The sequence below is a fragment of the Canis lupus genome, chromosome 3 (genome assembly GCF_003254725.2).
Source record: "Canis lupus dingo isolate Sandy chromosome 3, ASM325472v2, whole genome shotgun sequence".
Classification (NCBI taxonomy): domain Eukaryota; kingdom Metazoa; phylum Chordata; class Mammalia; order Carnivora; family Canidae; genus Canis; species Canis lupus.
The window spans coordinates 56,181,961-56,199,168 of NC_064245.1; the positions used below are offsets into that span (position 1 = coordinate 56,181,961).

General features: G+C 45.1%; 1 long non-coding RNA gene across 2 annotated transcripts; it reads left to right on the forward strand.

Annotated features, from left to right (window-relative positions):
* The first annotated feature begins 1,798 nt into the window (after positions 1 to 1,798).
* Positions 1,799 to 16,540, forward strand: LOC112653558 (uncharacterized). Of its 2 annotated transcripts, none has more exons than XR_007409899.1 (7): positions 1,799 to 2,076; positions 12,153 to 12,331; positions 12,926 to 13,145; positions 13,252 to 13,478; positions 13,570 to 13,704; positions 13,947 to 14,057; positions 16,345 to 16,540. It is a non-coding gene; the product is annotated as an uncharacterized LOC112653558 (long non-coding RNA). The 2 variants fall into 2 exon arrangements; XR_007409898.1 differs by having other exon boundaries at positions 13,384 to 13,478.
* Positions 16,541 to 17,208: the final 668 nt, after the last annotated feature.

The following is a 17,208-nucleotide window of genomic DNA, read 5'->3' on the forward strand; positions in this document are numbered from 1 at the left end:
CCTACATCAGTCTCCCCACGGAGAGCCTGCTTCTGCTTCTGCCTGTGTCTCTGCCTCTCTCTCTCTGTGCCTCTCATGAATAAATAAATAAAATCTTAAAAAAAATAAACCAAGGAAACAGAAACGTTTGTCATATTTTTGTTTCGTATTACAATTTTCCCCAGTTTCCTTGGAATAGATTCCTTCTTGTCATAAAGTTGATGAATTCTCTCAAGCCCACTTGACCTTTCTTCAGGATCTAGACGAAGGTGGTAAATTTGTGAGTTGAGAAAAGTTTGTCTTCTGATCTTCTCTAAGCCAATAATCTGTCCATAAATACAAGAAATTAAATTATAAGTAAGGTTTCTTTTACTTTTGAACAAAATATTGCATTCTAAAATAAATTTTATGTAAAAAATGATAATTTGGTAAAGTTTTCTTTTTAATTTTTTTAAAGATTTTATTTATTTCTCAGTAAAGTTTTCAAAACTTAGGACTTGCAAAATCTAACAATAGGATGCATTATTTCTTGTTGGTTTCTGCATAGATGTGAGGAAAACGTTGGGATTTTAAAGTAATGCTTTACAGGGTATTATGGATATTTTTGCAGGAAAAAATAAGAGGACAATGGGACACAGTCAAAACACAGACAGCAAACCGAGGTAATCTTCAAAAATTTACACATTTATCCTCTACATTGGCTACTTTTGAACATTTTGAAGAAACCCATGAATACAAAAGCACACGATCTGTTAGCGGTCAGAATGATGACATCATTGCATGTCGTGTAGCCTGTGAGAAATTCTGTCACACATTTGGACACAAATCGGAAGTGAAAATGGAAAACAGCACCTGATTACTGTTATGGAAATAACTGGGTCTAGCAGACTGTCCCCTGAAAGAGCATGGGGAGCACCCCAGGGTCTCAGATCACCGTTGTTCCAGATGATCACTAGAATTTTCTTTTTAAATCAAATTCTAAAAGCTAATTCCACAATGAGTTTGGCTAGAATGGACTCAGCTGGGCAGAGAATTATTATTTACAGAGGCTTGATAGCTTAAATTTCTTTTATGTCCTTTAGCCAAGTTCTATATGACACTTTCTTATATTTTGTTAAGTATATTACCAGGTAATTTTTGTTGTATCTCAAGATTCTTCTCTTACTTTTTAATCAATTCTCTTGAAGTGAAATTATCCATTGCTACAGCCTCAACTAAAAAAAAAAATTTGGATGATTCCAAAACCTTTATCTATCTATACTTGATTATTTCCTGAGCTTCTCACCCAGATAACCAACCTTCTGTTTGACTTTTTCTTATGATAAAGAATTCTAATACTACAGAAGAGAGCACATTAATCTCAGGTAAAGCAGAAGACTGCCTTTGGCAAAATCCATTGGTTTTCAGGAGAACTTGAACCCCATGAAGTGTCCGACCACAAATTCTGCACTGCCTTCAGAACAAAGCCAAGCTCCTCGCTGTGACCCTTGGAGTCCCTTCACCGACCAGCCCCTCCAGCTCCTCCCCCAGACAACCAGAGCCCCAAACATATCAAACTGCTTAGATCATGCCAGTGTCTCCTTCATGGTTTTTCTCCTCAGCTCAAACGTTGTCCAGTCTTCAGATCTCTCCTGCAACCTCCAAGCTCCACGCAGAGTGGGTTGTCAATGTTTCTAGGTTCGGTGTCCCTGGGTGCACCCGTTAGAACACATATCTCATTGCATTGTACTCAATCTATGTATCTGTGTTTTCTCTAGACTACAAACTCTTTGGGGTGCCATGCTCATTATTGTGATTCTCTCACTGTCCCTAGGACCCATCCAGTGGACCTTAATTGTTGAATTGATCATTGAATCGAATGAGTGAATGAAATAATGAAGAAATGAAGAAAACAACATTTGTATGCTGAACTTCCAAACTGAACCCATAAAGGGATGGAAAATATCACACATTTATGTAAAAAAATTACCTTAGGCGTCCAGGATAATAAGCTCTGGAAGTTACCGAATTGCAAATGGTTTACAATCAGTTGTTTTATTGAACATCTCACGCAGTTTAATTTGGATTGATTACAACTTTGGAAAACCCAGAACCAAAGTAAGCTTTAGAAAAACATGGTCCATAATTGAGGCAGCTAATGACCCCTTCTGGGCGGCTGGGTTGCATATAAGCATCCCTGTCCTCAGCCTGGTTTGCCATAAAAAGTGCCATCAGAGGAGCCCACGGATGGTGTTAGCCTTTTCAAACTTCCAACAAGGGAGCTCCAAGCAATCAGATTGTAACAGCCAATTAATCTCTGGGTGGTGTTGGTGTAGCACTGGGTGCGTTGCAGTAATGAGCTCTGCTGTAGGCTGGAGGCTGGGACTGACTGCTCCCAGGACAGTGGTAGATACCTGGGGCTCACCCAGCTGGGGCCTGCAGAAGCGTGATCAGATGCTCTGTCATAACCCGGTGGGCCTCTGAGGAACAACCTGGAGGTAAACGTCCTCAAAATGGTCAAACCTCCTTACGGAACCCCTTACAGACTTTTCTAGAGGATCAGGTCTGCTGCTGGGTGATGCTTCAGTTGCAAACCGAGTCATAAGGAGGCCTTAACCTGGTTCGCCAGCCCAAGAAATGTCTCTGCTTTCCCCAGGGCTGTGCTCTCCATCCTCCCATCCAGCTGCCTACACCATGAATGTGCAGTCTGGGATTTCTTCCTTCACCTCCCATCCCCCAAATCCTTCTGCACTGTGATGCAGCAATCCCCCCTGGAGTCAGAGCATAACAAGGTCAACCCTGGTCCTCCCTTCATTGGAAGCAATGGGTCTTTCTGCATCCAAACTCTAGCAGGTAAAACACCCCCAGCCAGGCAAGGGATTACATTCTTGGAGCTGGGATGTGGCTTCGGTGGGCAGGCCACATGGAGCCCACAGAGCAGGAGGTGCCATGTGGGGGTGGGAGGGTGCATCTAGTCATATGGGGACCAGAAAAGTGTGGATTCTTGGAGAGTGCACTAGGGCTGTGTTTAGAGATGAACTGTGGAAAGGGACACAAGAAACTGAGGTTTTGGAACATATGTTCAGGGTTGAGTTTAGGAACCAAACAAAGAGAAATTAAATAGTATGTAGACAGCCCTGTGGAATGATTTTTAATTAGGAAACTCAGTCCCCAGCGTCCCTGAGATTTCAGTGTCCCTGAGATATTAGGGTCTGAATTCCTGAGGTACACAGTTTTGCTCTCTCCCTCTGACACTTCCTTCTCACCATGTTGGACAGTGACTGATGTCCGTGTTGCAGACTCTGGCCTGTGCATGATGGGCCATCCAGCTCAGCATGAGCCTGATGCTCCAGGCCTGTCAAAATGCCTGCATCGAGAAAGCCCAGCACCAATACAGGGAGCGGGTTCTGTGAAGGTCTGTGAAGCTCCCACACCCTTTGAGGCTGAACATTTTCTGTGCCTTTAGAGAGGGAATATTTAAAGCTCAGCAGCTTTTCCTCTGGTATCCGTACAGAGCCTGAAGGGCATTGGAGGTCACAGGCAGCCACAGAGATGCCTCATGTGATCTTCTGTGTCCATGTCCTATGGCCACTACAGCAAATTGATACACATTTAACAGTTAAAAATTACACAAACTTATTATCTTACAGTCCTGGATATCAGAAGTCTACAAAGGGTGTGTAGGACTGAGTTCTTTGTGGAGGCTCTAGAAATAGAGAGAACGGACACCTGGCTCAGTTGTTGAGCATCTGCCTTTGGCCAGGGCATGATCCTGGGGTCCCAGGATCGAGTCCCACATCGGGCTCCCTGCAGGGAGCCTGCTTCTCCCTATGCCTATGTTTATGACTCTCTCTGTGTGTCTCTCATGAATAAATAAATAAAATCTTTAAAAAAGGAAAAACAAAGAAATGGAGAGAACCCATTTCCTCATCTTTCCCAGTTTCTAGAAGCCACTTGCTTTGTTTGGCTCATGGCTCCTTCTTCTATCTTCAAAGGCAGCAACCACCATAGCATCTTCATCTCTGTGTTTCTGACCTCTGCTTCCATCATCACATCTTCTTTGCCTCTGACACCCCCGCCTCCCTCTTATAAGGAGCTTTGTGACTGACTACACGGGCCCACCTGGGTAATCTAAGATAAGGTCCCTATCTCAAAATCCTTACTTATTTACAAAGTCCCTTTCTGCATGTAAAGTAGCATATTCACTGGGGATTAGGATGTGCACATCCTTAGGGGTGCGTAGGGGAACATTATCCCCCCTCCAAGAAAGGACTAGGTGTAGACAGAAGTTCTACCAGACCCCATTACGGCCCAGGATTTCCTGGCCCAGCCCTGCTCCTTTCATGGGATGACTCTCATACAGTTGTTGCTCCACCTTCCAATAAATATCTGCTTTCTGGGGAACCTGAAATGTCACAGTTGATGCTGGCTTGGATGGCCCTGGTGTGTGAATAAAGCCAACAGAAGCCCATGTAGTACATTCACATTACACTTTACCTATAACACTTGACCACTGAGCTTGAGCATGTCTGACACAGCTCCTCTTCTGTGTCACCTTAGGGATGAATGGTGAGCCTCTCCAAAGTCTCTCAATGGGGGAGGAAAGAATGGTGTAGTGCAACCAGCACACCATCTTTAGGGTGCAAAAAGAGATATACCATAAGAACTGAGGATCTCTATCCTTTTCCTAGTCATTATTTTTAATTTGTGAAGTTACTGGGAGTCAGGAGGCATCTATTTTTTTTTTATTGGAATTCAATTTGCCAACATATAGCATAACACCCAGTGCTCATCCCATCAAATACCCCCCTCAGGGCCCGTCACCCAGTCACCCCCACCCCTCACCTACCTCCCTTTCCACCACCCCTTTTGCATTCCCAGAGTTAGGAGTCTCTCCTGTTATGTCTCCCTTTCTGATATTTCCCACTCATTTTCTCTCCTTTCCCCTTTATTCCCTTTCACTATTTTTTATATTCCCCAAATGAATGAGACCATATAATGTTTGTCCTTCTCCGATTGACTTATTTCACTCAGCATAATACCCTCCAGTTCTACCCAAGTCAAAGCAAATTGTGGGTATTTGTTGTTTCTAATGGCTGAGTAATATTCAATTGTAGCCATAGACCACATCTTCTTTATCCATTCATCTTCGATGGACACCAAGGCTCCTTCCACAGTTTGGCTATTGTGGACATTGCTGCTATAAACTTCGGGGTGTCCCGGCTTTTCACTGTATCTGTATCTTTGGGGTAAACCCCCAGCAGTGCAATTGCTGGGTCGTAGAGCAGATCTATTTTTAACTCTTTGAGGAACCTCCACACAGTTCTCCAGAGTGGCTGCACCAGTTCACATTCCCACCAACAGTGCAAGAGGGTTCCGCTTTCTCCACATCCTCTCTAACATTTGTTGTTTCCTGCCTTGTTAATTTTTCAGAAGGCATCTATTATGCAGACACAGCACACTCATATTTGCAAACTATGTTGGTACCGATTCCTCCTCAATTTCCTCACTCAATCCCATACTGTCTTCTACATTTGACTGACAAGGAAACTAAGGTTCGCCCAGGTATGTCACTTGAGAAAATCCCAGAGTTAGTGAGGGTGGAGGCATTGCTGAGACATACATGGCCTCATGTGGGTTTCCTGGAGCCTGCAGGGCAGTGGGAAGAGGTCCAGCCACCTGAACTTCATGGAGGAGAAACATAAAGCTCAGAGATGCTGAGGGACCAGCCCCTGGTAGCACAGCTGAGATTCCACCCAAAGGCTATTGTCTTTCCTGATATATGGTACTGCCACTTAGACAGTGATGCTGCTAATTTCGCACAAATAACTAGTAATTAATTAGCAATCATCAGAGTGAAGGCCTGAGAGTTTGGAGAAAAATAGAAGTCAGGAAAGAATAGACTCCACACAGTCCCTGACTTCATTTCATAATGTTTATTTTCCATTCATATGCCACTCAGCATGTCTCATATATTTTTAATGAGAACGTTCTATTAATGCCAATGGGATTGATTTTTAAGGGTGCATTAGGAGCAGCAAAACACGACTACTGTGCAGAATTGACTAAGATCCATTATCCAACCACATTCACTCTGACCTTAACCCTGGCCAGCAGAGAAAAATGGGACATTAGCATGTCTTGAGAACCTTGTATGCCAGCATGGGAGAAGGCCTGAGCCCATGCTGGTTCCGAATATGTGTTCCTTCTGAATAGCCTTGCATGAGGAGCTGGCCACAGAGCCAGCCCAGGTTTGGGCAGAGCAAGGAGTCAGAGGGGCTTGCATGGTCCCATGTACTCCCCCCGACCCCACTGGTCTTGGCATCCCACAAGGCTCGCAGGACACACACAGGGTCTAGGAATGGACTCCAGCTCTGGGTGCACTTTTGCATCAGTTCCCTCATCTGTATACTGGGCATAGTTCCCATACTTAATCTATATGCTTTCAGGGTTGATTAAATGAGTTAATAAATGTGAAACTCTTAGAGCCGTCCTTGGCCTGTGCTATGAGCTATAGAAGAGCTAGCTAATGTTACGGGGATTGCTGCTGCTTTTGTTACATCTAGAAGGAAAGCATTGTCAGATCTATCAGAAGCATGGTACAGATTCTCTAGGTGGTGCTTCAGGTATGTGACGAAGAGGTACTGTACTCAGATAGTCTTCCATGATGGAAGCTTATGATGGGATACAGAAATATTTCTTCACCAGAACTCCTTGGACAGCCCTCTATTTATCCAGAAGCATCAGCAGTAATGTCTATTGTGAAGGGTGCTGAGCTAAAGCCTAACACGCTGTCACTAACTGCCTTCTATGTCTGCTGGTTCTTTTACCTTTGAGGTGTTTGCACCTGTATGGGTTTGAGCAAAGCTGAATGGTTCTGGGAGATAAAAGCATGAGAAGTTTGAGGTTCCATGACTAGAGAAAGAGGCAGTACAGAGGTGTTGCACAAGAGGATGAGGTGAGGGAAGGAGCAAAACAGCAACCACAAAACCTACAGAGAGTGGTGAGCCTAAGGAAGGCTTTGGACAGAACATTTGTAATTTAACGTGTGATTTTAAATGGTTTGAAGTAGAACTTGGGACATAAACCTCTTCCTCTGTCCCTTCCATGAACTCTTTGATGGAACTAAAATTCATATGGAGGGATCCCTGGGTGGCGCAGCGGTTTGGCGCCTGCCTTTGGCCCAGGGCGCGATCCTGGACACCCGGGATCGAATCCCACGTCGGGCTCCCGGTGCATAAGCCTGCTTCTCCCTCTGCCTGTGTCTCTGCCTCATTCTCTCTCTCTCTCTGTGACTATCACAAACAAACAAACAAACAAAAAAATAAAATAAAATAAAATTCATATGGAGAAAATGTTTGCCTTTAATAGTATTCAAAAAGATGTTGGAGAAAACAATGATAAATAATCTGATACCATTAAAAAAATAATGACATGGATGTGATAAAATAATTATTCCAACATTGCTCACACCATGGTCACTGGGATAACTCTTTGGGCAACAGCAAGCTGTACCAAAGTCATATAAACATGTATGTCCTTGAACTCAATTCTATTTCTGGGGATTTGTCCCAAGGAAATAATTTAAAAGAAAAAATTCTGAATTTTGGAAGATATTGAATGTTAATTGCAGAATTAACTTTAATAGGGAAAACAGAAAAAGACTAGATCTCAGAAAAACAGTTAAGTAAGGAATTTTATAACCACTCTATGGAAGCTTAGGTGGTCATTAAAACGGTAATTTTTAAAGCAAAGTGGAAAATGCTTATGATATGGTATTAACTATGGAAAAGAAGGACATATCATTATATTTATACCTTAATAAGTGTGCAAGCTATGTTTGGGCCTAAACAAAGATTAGACAGGAATACAGGAAAAATAAACTAGCTGATGTGTTGAGGGGTGGAATTGTGCATCTGAGTGCTTAAGTTTTCCAAATCTTTTATTCTTTTTTTTTAAGATTTATTTATTTGTTTGAGAGACAGAGAGCAGGGATGGGGAGGGAAAAGGCAGAGGGAGAGAGAGAGAGAGAGAGAGTCTCAATCAAACTCCCTGTTGAGCATGGAGCCAGACATGGGGCTCTATCTCATGACCCTGAGATCACGACCTGAGCTGAAACCAAGAGTCAGACGTTTTACCAACTGTGTCACCCCAGAGCTCCTCAAGTCCTTTGTTCTTATTTGAATGTTGCAGAGCCCCATCTCTCCTCCCTGTCAAGGGGCTAGAGCAGCACATAGTACTCGGTCTCTGGAGGGGCTCTAAAGCCAAGGTGAGGCATGAGATTAGGTGAACATTTCTGGGGCTAGAAGAAGCGGCACCTGGCCTCTGCAGCTGGGCCAGTGTGGTTGCAAAGAGAGGAGGCAGCTCTGCAACATCAACTTTAGGAATTCAGACAAGACAGGGACTCCTGGGTGGCTCGGTGGTTGAGCATCTGTGTTCAGCTCAGGGCCTGATCCCGGTCCTGGGATCGAGTCCTGCATCAGGCTCCCTGCAGGGATCCTGCTTCTCCCCCTGCCTGTGTCTCTGCCTCTGTCTATGTGCCTCTCATGAATAAATAAATAAAATCTTTTTTTAAAAAAAAGGAATCCAGACAAGACAAAATACAAATGATAACACTGTCAGAGGCAAAGTGATGGCTGGGATCTTTTAGAGGGCACACATCTAATGGGAGAGGACCAAGTAGAACACAAATCAGAAAGGACCCCATGGCACTTGGGTTTGAGCTCCCCCAGCTAGCTTTTGGGGAGGGGGTGACCTGCTACTTTGAAGATAAAAGGCAGATTTCCCTGGCTACTCTCTGAGTTGTATCTTTTCCAGGTGAATGTATACAAGGATTACCACCTATGGCATTGCCACAAGCCAGGCATCCCTCTATAATATCCTCAGATTCCTCATTCCAGGTTACTGGGAAGATCAGCAGAGATTAAAGTGAATGGTGCACTCTCCATGCAAAGGGTAGGGGGGTTGATGTAAAACAATGTAAGCTTTCTGAGACAGACACCTGGAGTCAAAGGCTACTGGGCTGATGACTTCTAATTCAGAGAAAGAATGTTTGGGAACAGGAGCAAAAGAATATTCTAGAAGCAATGGGACACAGGTGCAGATATCTCTTTTGAGTCCCATCCAAATGTTCAGAGAATGATGGTTGCCATACTGCCAAACAAGCTTAACTCTTTCTTCTATCCTTCTTTCATCTTATGGGAAGACAGGGCTTGCCCTTTAGGCCACTGACTGCCTGCCGACTGGGGGTGATTTTACCCCTAAAGGATATTTGGAAATGTCCGGAGGTGTTTTTGGTTGTCACAACTGGAAGGGGGTGCTATGGGCACATGGGCCAGGTTAGTGCCAAATACCTTCTAATGCAGAGGACAGGACCCCATGACAGCCCAGAATGTCAGTAGAACCCAGATTGAGAAACTTTGCTTTAGACCCATCCCACTTATTGGAATGCCCACCAACCATGGCCAAAAATAAATGATGATAATGGTGATTATGGTGGTGGTAGTGGTGATGGTGGTAATGGTGATATGGTGATGATGACAATGGTGGTGATGGTCGTACTGATGGTGATGGTGATAGTGATGGGTGATGCTGGTGGTGGTGGTGGTGGTGATCATGGTGGTGATCCTGGCGATCATGAGGATGATGGTGGTAATGATGGTGATGGTCATGGTGGTGTCATCCTGTACTTACAATGCACATGTAGTTTGCATATATTAATTCATCAGATCCTTCCTACCCAACAAGATGGGCAGAAGTTATTACTCCTATTTTGAAGGTGAGACCATATAGGTTGAGAGAGGGCAGTAATTTGTCTTAGGTCACATAGTGAGCATAAACCTAAGGCAGAACTGGTTTAGAGTCTTGATGTTTTCTAATTGTAAGCTTTTTCCACTGCATTGATTGAATTCTGTGAATATAAAAAGAAAGAAAGGCCAAATGATGCTCCTAAATCCTGAATTTGTCTCAGGCTTTACACGTTAGTGTTGGAGCCAGGATTCCTCATTCCCAGACTATTCTAAACACACACACCTATAAGACACACAGAGACTTATAGAGACTGACGGAATATGTGTTCCTATGACTGACATCATTGTGAAGTTGGGAATTTGGTTGCTTATCTAATTCTTCTGTGCAACTTATACCAATTAGAAAGCCACATGCAAAGAGCAACATCCACTAACCTCTCTTTTCCTTGTAGTTGATACTCCATAGTAACTATGGATAACTAAAAATTTTACAGACTTATCCCCCAGAATTAAATATGAATTAAGTGTAAAGTTGGTATTTTCTTTATTTGCCAAAAAAAGACTCAGTTGTATCTTGGGCATTTGCTGGGAATTGATATGCACTAATTTTCACGAAACCTCACATCGCCAACCACATTTTTCTTGAAAAATACCAAGCATGATGCCCTCAGTCCTCCTCTCCCTGTCCCATTGTCCTCCCTTCCTTTATGAGTGTCACTGACGAAGGTTGGAAACCCAACTGCTTACTAACTGGCTGGAATATAAAGTTGGCATTATGAAATTGGCAGAAATAAAATAATCAAGAATGGCATCCAAATAGCTGGCCCAGATGGCCAAGTTAAACCATCCAGCATTACAGAGCTACAGCATAGAGGAGTCTGAGTGAGAAATGGTGGTGAGAACTGGGGAAGTCTGGCTCAAGTGATTGTGTTGAAGGATGAACTATGGCTCTGGGTGTGTAATATGTCTCTGAATATTGTGTTGTAGTGTCTTTTAAAAAAACTGACATATAACATTATGTAAGCTTCAGCTGCACATGATGATGTGATACATTTATATATTGCAATGTGATAACCACTGCAATTTAGCTCACAGTCTTATCAACACTTGGTCTCTTTTGTCTTCTTGATGATAGCCACCATAACAGGCGTGAGGTGATGTCTCATGGTGTTTTTGATTTGCATTTCCCTGATATTCATGATATTGATCATCTTTTCGTGAACCCATTGGCCATTTCTGTATCTTCTTTTGAGCAATGTCTATTCAAATCCTTGGTCCACTTTTTAATTGGATTGTGTTTTTGTTTTTAAACTATATGAGTTCTTTCTATATTTTGGATATTTACCTCTTAAGCACAAGTGACAAAAGCAAAAATCAACAAATGGAACTCCATCAGACAATATGAAAAGGCAACATACAGGCTGAGAGAAAATATTTGCAGATCATCTATCTGTATTACAGTGTCTTGAATCAGGGGTTGGTTATTCTGTGAGTAACAGTTATTTTAATAGGATTGTTCTTCACCCTGAAGACATTAAAATGTTACTGTTTTATTACCATTGATGAGTACTAGAATTCTAGGAGATAGGGGTGGGGTCTGGGATGGGATGAAGCTTTGGGGTACTATTGGATGTCAGCAACATCTAGTAGAGATTCAAAGGCTGCTGGGAGTGCTTCTCTTGAAATTTTTCCCTCTTCTTGGATTTGCTCTGGCAGCAGCACTCAGCCCCCTTGCAAGAAGTTCTTGCATCTCATATCTCAAGCTGTTGCCCTCCTCTGCCCCTAGTGGGACTGATTCTCCTAACCTGGATGCCCTGAGAAAAACCGAAGAAGTAGACTAGCCACATGAGTAGTGTGTCCACTCTTTAGGTGGTCAGCTGTGGCCAAGGGGATGGGTGCCACAATAGGCTGCCCCCTCCAGAGTAAAAATAACCACATAGCACTTCTTCCTTGGCTTGTTAATATTCCTAGCATCTACTCATAGGAGCTTTTACTCCCCATCACAACACTAGGAGGCAATCCATGACGAAGTACTCATAAAATCATCCCTCTTCTGAGGATGCAGAACTAAGCACGGAGAAGTTAAGAGACTTGTCTGAGGGAAGTTGCGAAATTGAGATTAGAATTCAGGCAATTCTGACCCAAAGCCATGCTTTGGATCACCAGTCCACAGCAGGTCTTACTGAATGTTGGAGGGAAGAGGGTGAGAGGCTGCTCCGAAGAGTGTAGTATTCAGAGAAGAGAGGAGGAGTGGTGGGCAACCCAGTACATAACATCCCTTGTTCTTACCACGCATCACGTGAGGATGGCATCTGCTCTGTGTGGCCGCACAGGACCGGCACGCGGAGCACCTGGTGGCCAGGACAGCCTTGTAAGTGATAGAGGTCATTGTTTTTGCATCATCCGTACTTGTTCTAATTTTATTCTCTCTTGGTGTTTGAATAGCTCCTGTGAAAACTGCAAGCATCCGTGCTAAGGAGAAGTGAAAGAGCCAGCTGTGTCCAGGCTCAAACAGGGGAAACCACGTTTGAAGGTGGCGGCAGGATGTGGGAGCAGAGCCCGTACAGAGGAGATCGCGTGCAAGAGGAGCATTTGAGCTTTGGCACAAGACCACAGTTCCCCAGGTAAAGATTGACCTCTGAGTGCTCCCACTTTGGGGACCCTGCGTCTTGTCTTTTGAGGAAGCTGAGACCCCTCAGGAGATCATAGTGGGCCTTTACATGACCCCAAAGCTAACACTGGTTGGGTGCCTACCCTGGACTGCAGCAGGTCCCAGATGTAGATGTAGATGTATTTGTTTAAATGAGGGAAAAAGTAAAAGTAAAAAAGTGAAAGCCTGAGGGTAAGGCACAACCCACTTCTGAGGAGAAGGGAAGTTTGAAGCAGCCTGGAGTCCACAAGGCATCCAGAAGGGGTTCCCTGCGGCTTTCCTGAGAACTGACCCAGCCAGACTCCTGCATTTCCAGGCACAGAGGTGTTTTAAGTGCTCCAGGCAGGGGAGGCCTTTCTGTCTGCCCAGCCAGCTCTTCCCAGTGCGACTGGTGAGAACAGGAAACCTGGCTGGCCAGGGAGTGGATGGGGGTGGATGGGGTAGGAGGGGTGGCTGGACGGGGTGGGGGGTGGGGCATCTGAATTGGGGTTAGGGCCCTGCTTCTCTTCCCACTTCTTTCTCTTCCTGATCTGCCAGACCGGCTTTGTCCTGTGCTTCTCACCCGCAGTGCATTTGTACTTGGGAGGAAGGTCTTAAAAGAGAGTTACACAATTATGATTGCTTCCTCGGAGCCAGGCGGGGACGAAACTGATTTACGGGCTGCTTCCCCAGCTCGCACATTCACCGTCCTGCAGCTACACGCGACCCTGCCCAGCACCACACTCGTTTCTGAGCAGACTTCACCCCGTCCAGGAGGCTCTGGAATCTGCATACCAGAGGGATGAAAGGTAGTTTTGATTCCAGTTGTGGAAAGGAAGTGGGGAGGGCAGTTTAATATTCCTGCCAGAGTTCTCTGTAAGATCAGATTTCTGCCTTTTTTTTTTTTTTTTTAAGAGAGGGAGTTGGGCTCACTCCACTGAAGAGTCAAGAAATGGCCATGCTAATTGCTGTTGAAAAGAAGGAGCTGCGATTCACTTTGATGTGAGGTTAATAGATCTTAGTCCTGTTTATCATTCCTTTCCATAGATCAAAACTCAGGCCGTCGCCTCCTCTGGCATTTGCACGTTTCAAGCCTTGTGCTTTTCATAGAATCAGATATCACTTCCCTCAGGCTACTCCAGGTAGGAACTAAAGAGATATGAGGGGAACTTGATCTTCTTATTGTTAAATGTGTCTTGAGTGATTGAAGAAAACCACTTCCTTGGTTCACAGGTTCTGAACCGCCAGTTGAAGGCTCGGGATTACTGGGGAGATGTTGGTCGGTCGTCTACCCCTTGATTTCCTCAAGCTCTGCCACTCTTCTCTCCTTAGAAGCCTAAGTGCCCTGGCTTCCACCACCAGGCTCAGGTGAGAAATCATGAGGTTCTACCCACTGAAAAGCAAGGCTTTGATCTGTGATAGGCTTTCCTTGATCTAACTGGGTGGCTTATAAACACTGATTAAGCAGCTACTCTGTGCCAGTGCTGCCTCTGGCACAGGGAAAGTGGAGATGGATCAGATTCAGTCCCAACCCTCCCGGGATCCACATTCTGGGGGACAAACAGCTAGCCGATTAATTACAGTGCGGTGTTATAAATGCTTCATCCCAGGAGCACTAATCCTGACCTGGAGATCAGAGAAACTGTGTCTTGAAGGATGAGTAGAAGTTCTCAGATCAAAGGAATGGAGAAGGTACCTGTGAGGGACAGAGAGAGCATAAGGTGAGGAGGGGTCTGAGGGAGCTGGGGATCCTTGGGGGACGCAGGGTGGCTTCGTGTGGCAGAGGATGTAGAGAGGCAGCTCATTAGAAAGGGGAGCAGGAGATGCGTCCTGGAGGTCTAACAAATCATGCCAAGGAGTTAGGTTCCATTTTATAAGAACAGAGACCCATCAGAGCGTTTTGAGCAGAGACGTGCAGGACCATCTGTGTGAAAGCAGTGAAGGCAGGAAGACTTGTCAGAAGCTGCAGTTCGGAGGATGAATCCTGAGAACTTCAGAATGGCAGCAGAACAGAGAATAGAGATGAGGGGGAGATTCTCCAAGCATTTTGAAGATATTTTGGGGAAAACAGAGATTTAAAAAAATCTGAGTTTAAACATTAGTGTTACCACTTCCTGCCCAATTGATATCGGCCAAGACTCTATGATTCAGTTTTCTTGAGCTCTACAATATGGATAGTAAACATAATATCTGCCTCATAGATTGAATGTTGTGTGGAGGCCATGAGAGAGCTCTGCACAGACTATCAAATACAGCCAGGGCCTCAGCCACTGGGCTCTGAAGTCATTGCTGGTTTGTCCCTGGCTCTGCCTCGCTGGAGCTACTGCCAGGGTCCACAGGGGAGCTTGTTCACGGGAGACACAAGTCTTGGACATCTGACTTTGGCCTTGCTGAGTCTCACTTGGACTGGCTGGGGCCGAGAACATTTCTATGCATCCCTCCCTCTCTCCCCTTTATGTGGGTCAGAGGCTTGCATGGTTCCCACCCTTGCCCAGCGTTCCCCACTCTCCTCACAGGTGGCTTAACTAATGAAATCCTTGCGTATTCAATCCCATTCTGGCATCCACCTCTCAGAGAATCTGGACTGAGGTAAATTGTAAACTCTATCGCAGAGCAACCCAATTACCCGCAAATTGATGAATGCTCAGGCAAATTGTTCTTTATTCACAGGATGGAATATTATTCATTCATAAAAAGAAGGGAAGTACTCACACATGCTACAACATAGATTGGCCTGAAAACAAAAGAAATCCATATGCTGAGTGAGAGACGTCAGCCATGTACTAAACTGTCACATTGGTATGAAATATTCAAAATAGGCAAATTCATAGAAATGGAAAGAAGACCAGCAATTGCCAGGGGCTGGGAAGAAGGGGAAATGAGGTTATTCTGGAGACTGGACATTTATTGGGAAGTTTATTTTAGCTCTAGTGGTGGCGATTGTGTCACATGCTAAGTACACTAAATACCACTGATTTGTGTACCTTAAGACGGTTAAAATGGTGAGTTTTATGTTATGTGTATGTTTTCACAACTAAAAAGCCCTCGATGCAGGTGTTAGGTACATTATTATTACAACAGGAGTTCTTCTCCATTGGCATTCCTCACCCCCAGCTCCTCGACCCTTTCTTTCCTGGCTTCCTCTCCCCACCAATCCATTGAAACTCCTTCACTAAACTTCCCAACCCCCTGGTTACTCCTCACACTGATTTTCCAGAAGAAATCTTCTCTGATGCCTCTGACAGCAATCCCTCCTCCTTTCTCCTGGTGTTGTCTCGTGCCCCCTTTTGCTCTGCTTTTGCTCCTTTCCCTATTCCTTTTAAACCTTGGAGGTCCTAGGGTTGGTCTCAATCCATGCTCAAAAAATGGTGATGGCCTCCAGAAGTACGACTCAGCCTCACTTGCTCACTTGAGTTCCAGTGTCCTCCTGGAACAGAGCTCACCGGGATACTTTCCGGCCTCGCTACCCATCCTACTGTGTCACCATTAGACATGCACTGGGTTTCTCTTTGGTCTCACCCCTCTCTCTCTCAACCTCCAAATCAACTTTGCCTAGAGTTTGTTCAAAGCTACGGACTGTTCATGTGGTTTAAGCCCACGCCGCTACACCCTCTCGGCACTGTTCCCGCTGAGATGCTCCCTGCCATTAACCTAGACTGCACAACAGCCTCTTGCTGGTCTTCATGCCTTCCCTGCCTCCTCTTTCCAAAATATCCTTTTTGTTGCTGCTAACATAATTTTCAGCAATGGAAACGTGACCACTCACTGCCCAGTATGGAATTCTTTAGGGACCCCATGTGCATCTTCTATAATAACATGACTCTGGAGTCCTGCAGGAGTCACATGGTGGCTTCTCACCCTCCCACACAGGCTGCTCTGCTCTTCCTTCTGGACCAGAGAGTCTCAGCCTGGGCTGCATATGAGATCACATGGGGAAGATGGCTGAGCACCCCTGACTGGAGATTCCAGGCTGGGGACCCAGACACTGTTTTATTTTGTTTGTTGAAGCTTCCAGATCCTGTTAATGTGCATCCAGGGGTGACCACAACTTGAACCAGCCTTACACCAGAGGTGTAGAGACCCTAGATCCCCAAGATGCAGAGAAGAAGGAATCAGGTAGGCAGCCTTCCATCCCCCATCCTGTCATGATGTTTTTTTTTTTTAAATTTTTATTTATTTATGATAGTCACAGAGAGAGAGAGAGAGAGAGAGAGAGAGAGAGAGAGAGAGAATGAGAGAGAGAGGGGCAGAGACACAGGCAAAGGGAGAAGCAGGCTCCATGCACCGGGAGCCCGATGTGGGATTCGATCCTGGATCTCCAGGATCGCGCCCTGGGCCAAAGGCAGGTGCCAAACCGCTGCGCCACCCAGGGATCCCCTGTCATGATGTTTTAAAGACAGAGTTTACCACCAGTTGTGTAGCAAAGATTCCTGGAAACCTTCCCTGGGCCCTGCTGAGATGAAAACTTGTTTCCTCCCTACCTGCTAGAGAGGGGAGGGTGTGGAGGCTTCAGTGTATGAGTGGAACAGAGAGTCTCAGGTTCTTTAGGAGCAGCTGGGTGGCACAGGGAAGGGTGGAGGCTGACTCCAACAAGAACAACCTGTCATTTGCCACCACTCTTACCTGCCTGGCTGTGAGAGTTTGCTGGGGCTGCAGTAACAGACCGTCATGAACTAGCTGGCTTCAGTAGAAGCCAGCATTCCACGTGGGGGCACGGTTGGTTCTTTCCAAGGGCAATGAGAAAGACTCTGCCCCATGCCTCTCTCTCTCAGCCTCTGGAGGTTTGCTGGCTATGTTTGGCAGTCTTCTCTGGTAGTTCATGCCCTAGCTAGGACACATCACCCTGATCCCTGCTTTCATCGTCATGTGCAG